The sequence below is a fragment of the Carlito syrichta genome, unplaced genomic scaffold (genome assembly GCF_000164805.1).
Source record: "Carlito syrichta isolate Samal-C Ts95f unplaced genomic scaffold, Tarsius_syrichta-2.0.1 Scaffold306425, whole genome shotgun sequence".
NCBI classification, from domain to species: Eukaryota; Metazoa; Chordata; class Mammalia; order Primates; family Tarsiidae; genus Carlito; species Carlito syrichta.
Genome location: NW_007250521.1, coordinates 67,317 through 73,734, shown reverse-complemented (window position 1 = coordinate 73,734; position 6,418 = coordinate 67,317).

Below are 6,418 nucleotides of genomic sequence, written 5' to 3'. Positions count from 1 at the left end.
TTGGCTGGGTAGGTTATTCTTGGTTGAAATTGTTTATCTTTTAGATAAACATAGAACGTATTCTTATGTTGTAACCTTTTTTATTTTGAAATTTTATTTTACTTTAAAAATTTTTTTAATTAAAACAAAGAGATGAACACATGCATTAGCTAGCACTAAAAAAGGTCAAGATCATCAATATCATCATCTTCCACCTCTATATCTTGTCCCATTGGAAAGCGATTATGGACAGTAACATGCTTGAAGCTTTTCTCTCCTATGAAAAAAAAGCCTTACTCTTAAATACCTCCTGAAAATCCTACTTGAGGTTGTTTTAAGGTTAACATTTTCTTTATATAAAAAGTAGAAAAACTGTATGCTAGAATAATAATAAGTGTGATGTTTCACATACATAAACCAATAATAGTTGTTTATTATCATTATCAATTACTATTGCATTTACATAATTGTCTGTGCAATACTTCTATAACTGGAAGCACAATAGGTTTGTTTATATCAGCATCACCACAAATAAGTGAGTGATGCCTTCTGCTAAGTTGTCACTAGGTGACAGAAATTCTTTAGATTCATTATAATCTTATGGGGCCACATTGTACATGCAGTCTGTCATTGGCCAAAACATCATTATGTGGTGCATGGCTGAACATTGACCAAAACATCATTATGTGGTGCATGACTTCAGTAGGAATTTATTTAACATATGATAAGTCTTAAGAGACTCATTATTTGGGATGACCCAAACCTTTCTACTTAAAGATCAGTAGCAGCAGTGTCACATGGAAATTATTAGAAATGCAATATCTTGGGTCCCAGCTTGCCTTTCCGAGTCAGAAACTTTACTTTAACAAGACCTGAAGGTTATTTGTGCAAACATAATATTTTGAGAAGCATTGGACTAGACGGTACTAAATTATGGAGAAATATATACATATCAGTCCTATAGTATAGGGGTCTTGGGACTAAATGTATGGAACAAAGATAAAGTAGTGTTGAATAAAATTTGTAGGAAGCCATTGACTTAGACTGGGCTCCTGCTTTGGACCCAACAGACCAAACCAATATAGAGTAGCTTATCAAACTGTATATTGGTTTGGTCTGTTGGGTCCAGAGTAGGAATATCTGTGGTCAGTTAATCAATTATGCTGAGATCAACTAAGTTGTGTTTATATCTCACTTCTGTTTTCTATAAATAGTGTCAGATCTCAACATTAGCTAGAGTTCCCTGAACCTGTTTAAGTTCTGAGAGCTACCTGGTTTATGAATAATTTTTGTTTTGATTTGTATTGCTTTTAATTGCTCTAATAAATACCAATGTATTTAGTAGTTAAAAGAATTTTCATTTTAACAGTAGAAAACAATGAGAATGTACTTTTTTCTTCAGCAGATTTCAGAGAATTTACCTAATATTAAGACTTTCTTTTATTGTGAATTTTAGAATTAGTGGATTTGGAAACTCAAGAAAGAAGAATTCCATTTCGTGGCACAAGAGTATGGAAAAGTATGCTCTAGGAATTCATTCCCAATGAAATTGATTCATATTGTAAAATAACAAGCACCGTTTAATGACCCTAAGGACAAAGAGAAAATTATGAAACGTTTATTTTTTTTTCATCCACTAAAATTTGGTAATAACTGTGAGTCTGTGATATTTGAACCAAGACTGGTGCCATCTCTACTCTTTTCAGCTTAGTGAAATAGAACTCAACTGATACAGTCAACAATATTGTATGCAGATCTCTTTCCCCTCAGCTCCCAGTTAGAAGGAAGGTTATTCTCCCAGAATTGTGGGACATCAGAATTTCTCATCCTACTTTTAGCTAAATATTGCTGAAGCTATGTTCTGGTGAGTACAGTCAAAGGGTGGAGGTTCACTTCTTGTGCCCACTCCTAATTATAAGACAGAGGCTCTACCTTAGGTATGGATTTGCTGAATATACTTAGCACCAAACATCATTGCCCTGGTGGCAGAGGTTCAATGTTGAGAGAAGCAAGACAAGGAAACCTGAACTATGCTTTCATTATCTAGCAGGTTCGCAGTTCCTAAAGTGGCAGTCACTATGAAAGAAGAATGACATTGTCCCCACTCTTATTACTGGAGGTGTGGTTCAGATTCTTCTGTGTGGAGAAAACACACAATGGAGAAGAGAGACTCCAAATCTCTACAAATTACAAGCAATGGAAATCTATGAAAAACTCCACCCACTAAGGGCAGAATATATCCTTCTCAAATACACAAGAAACACTGATGCATGTAGTTATATATGAAGCTAAGAAAACAAATATCAACCTTTTTTTTTTTTTTTTTTTGAGTTGGAGTCTCACTCTGTCGCCCAGACTGGAGTGCAGCGACCGCTCCCGGCCACCGCAGCCTCGACCTGGCGGGCTCCGGCAATCCTTCCACCTCAGCCTTCCCAGTAGCCAGAATTACAGGCATGCGCTACCACGCCCGGCTGATTTTTTTATTTATTGTAGAGATGAGGTCTCGCTGCCCAGGAAGGTCTCGAATCCGCAGGCTCAATCCACTCACCTCAGTCTCCCAAAGGCACGGGATTACAGGCTGAGCCACCAAGCCCAGCTGACAAATATCAATCTTAAATTAAAAATAATAGAAATAGTAATTGGCGAAAGGGGAATCTATTCAGTAAATGGTGCTGGGAAAACTAACTGATCATGTCCAGAATGAAACAGGACCCCTACCTATCACCATACACAGAAATCAGCTCTAAATGGATCAAAGACCTAAACATAAAACCTCAAAAGTCAAGAATCTTAGAAAATGCAGGAGACACCCTTACAGAAATTGGAGTAGGCAACCAATCAAATTCCTGATCAAAACCCCAAAAACCCGTGTCATAAGAGATAAGATTGACTAGTGGGACTTCATTAAACCGAAAAGCTTATGCAAAGCAAAACAAACCATCAAGAGAGCGGGGAGAAAGCCCCCCCAAATGCGAAAAAAATATTTGCCAACTACATATCTAACAAAGGCCTAACATCCAGAATCTACAAGGGACTCAAATGTGCCAAAACAAACAAACAAACAAACAAAAATGCAGCCTCATTAAAAAGTGGGCAAAAGACATGACTAGACACTTTTCAAAAGAAAACATACGAGCAATCAGCAGACACTTGAAAAAATGCTCAGTCTCTAATCATCCGAGAAATGCAAATCAAAACCACATTGAGATACTCCAGTAAGAATGACCATCATTAATAAAACAAACAACAACAGATGCCAGCAAGGATGAGGAGAAAAGGGAACACTTCTACACTGCTGGTGGGAATGTAAACTAGTGCAACCTCTATGGGAAACACTGTGGCAATTTCTAAAAGAACTAGACATTGACTTTACATATGACCCAGCAAACCCCCTACTGGGAATATACCCAGAGGAACTCAATCCATTCTACAAAAAAGATACCTGAACACGCATGTTTACTGCAGCACTATCCACAATAGCAAAAACACAGAACCAACCATGCTGCCCATTCCAACTGAACTGGATTTAAAAAAATGTGGTATATATTTACAATGGTATATTACACAACCATAAGGAAGAACAAAATAATGGACTTCGCAGCACCTTAGATGGATTTACAGTCTGTGATACTCAGTGATTTGTTACGGAAACAAAGAACTGAGTACCACATGTTCTTACTCAGAAGCAGACCCTGAACATTAACCATAATACTATAGGGGGGAACATAACATCAATAAGGGTATCTGATCTGAAACCTGGCAAAGTGGGGACCAAAGGGAGGTCCAAACTTTACCTGTACAATGAACACTTGTATACTTAATCCTGAATTGTACCCATCTTTAACATAAAAAAGAAAAGAAAATAGAAATAATAAAATATGACTGGGCACAGTAGCTCACACCTATAATTCCAGCTTTTTGCGAGCCTGAGGTGAGAGGATTGCCTGAGCCCACAGGTTTGAAACCAGTGTGGGCAACTTGGCAAGACCTCATCTCTACAATAATTATTGTAGAGAGAGAGAGAGAAAGAGTTGCAAATGCCAGTATTTAAAAAGAAAGAAGTTTTCAAATAAATAGCCTAAATTTCAACCCATGGCCTTAAAGAATGTAGAGCAAATTAAACCTAAAGTAAGCAGAAAAAAAGGAAAGAAAAAAGATAAGAACCAAAATTAGTGAAATGGAGAACAGAAAAACAGCAGAGAAAAATCAATGAAACCAGAAGCTATTTTTTTTTAAAAAGATTAACAAGATCGGCAAATCTTTAGTTAGATTAATGAAAGAGAGAGAGAGAGGATTTAAACTTCAAGAATCAGAAATGAAAAAGGAGACAATTCTCTTAATTTCCTGAAATAAGAAGAGTTGTTTATAAAGAAATTCTGTGAGTCATTATATGCCAATAAATCAAACAACTTTGGTAAAATGAACATAGTCCCAGAAATGTAAAAAAAATAATAATAATAATAATAATCAGAGAGACATAATCTGAAAAAAGCATAAATGTTGGAAATTAAAAGAAAACATTACAAAAAGTAACTTCAAGGTGAAAATTATATAAATAGTGCCAACATTTACTTAATTATAATATATAATTAAAAACCTCTTACTATTACTGGTTACATTATATACACAAATGACTGTTATGCATCCTTTCAATCACCAACAGTTGATATAGACAAAAGAGGTAAATATTAATGTATCATTCAGAGTTTGTCTAGGAGAACAGAAATCATTCAATACATAACTAGATGAAAATCATTTAATATTTTTAAAAAACAATCTCTACAATATTTGCAAGAATTTAGGGTAGGAAAAAAATCATGGTAGAATTAATAAAGCTTGAAGGAGTCAAGAGTGAAAATTCTCAGCATGAAAAATAGAGGCCAGTGGCTCACTAAAACAAGTTGATATTTTTACTTCTGCCTACACATCTGGTTACAGATGTCTCTGACTACAGATTTCAAGGCATCTCTGTCTCTTCTGACTTCCAAATCTTGGCATGTACCTCTTACTGAAAAATTTGATTAGAAACATATAGAAAGCAGATTCTGAAAAAGCGTAGAGAATTTAGAAAGTGGTGATAGTGATACAAAAAGCAAAATGTAATACTTAACATTTCTGCCTATTTATATAGTTTAATACACTATATACATTATATATTATTAAATAGTCACAACTATTTTAGAAGAAAAATTTAAAAACATATGACATTCTTTGGTTAGAGATACTGAATCTCGATGGGACTAAATGACAAGTTCAAAATCACACAATTAGTAGGCATACTGAAAAGGAATTTCAGGTCTTCTGATAAAAAATATTCTGTTCTGTCATGGTTGCTTCTCTCATGCTAACAATATACCCTATGTTATCTTTCTTTTGGAGTGAAGCTTATATTAATACTTAAATGACTTCAATCAACTTCTACTGATAAAATGAGTGTTAGACCTATATTTACAAATGTCTATTTATATTAATTTGCTTTTCCTAACTTAAACTTCCTTCCTATAGAACTGAATTCCTTTCATGCTTTTTTCATGCTCCTTAGAAAAATGAATACAATTTTGTTTAATATGTATGTCCACTTATGTATTTAAAGACTGTAATTTACTTCAGAAATAGCAAGGTACTATTAATATGTTGAAAAAATTATCTTTTTGCTGATTTTTTTAACAATAGAAAGTAAACACCTAAAAGGTAAAAAAGAAAAAAAACACAGTAATATGTTCAATTACTATTTAAGAAACTACATATAAGTAAACAATTTAAATTATCAGGAAGATTGAGGTGATTGTTTGAATTTCAAATTAGTAATTAATGTTTTCATGTAATCTAATTTGCCAGAAGTTAATGTAATATTGATGATCTGAGATGACTTAATTTCTAGAACATTTGTGTGTCTATTTGTTAAAATGTGTTTGAACTAAAGGAATAAATGTTGCAAGATTATGTGTATTATTTTATATATTTTTTAAAAATTTATTTATTTATTTATTTTATTTTGAGTTGGAGTCTCAGTCGGTCGCCCAGACTGGAGTGCAGTGGCCGCTCCTGGCCACTGCAGCCTCGCCTGCAGGGCTCCAGCGATCCTTCCGCCTCAGCCTTCCGAGTAGCCAGAATTACAGGCAGGCACTACCATGCCCGGCTGATTTTTTGATTTATTGTAGAGATGAGGTCTCGCCAAGTTGCCCAGGCGGGTCTCGAACCCATGGGCTCAGGCAATCCACTCACCTCAGCCTCCCAAAGGCGCGGGATTACAGGCTGAGCCACCGAGCCCGGCTATGTGTATTATTTTAATCATGTCTTTATAAAAGCATGTTTTTCAGCATAATGAATTTACATATATATTTTTATATTTGATATTTGTTTTAGAATCTTAGTCCTTTATTGCATTTTTAATCACTTCTTATTTTAAGTTAGTATGTAAAAATTTAGTTTAAGAAAA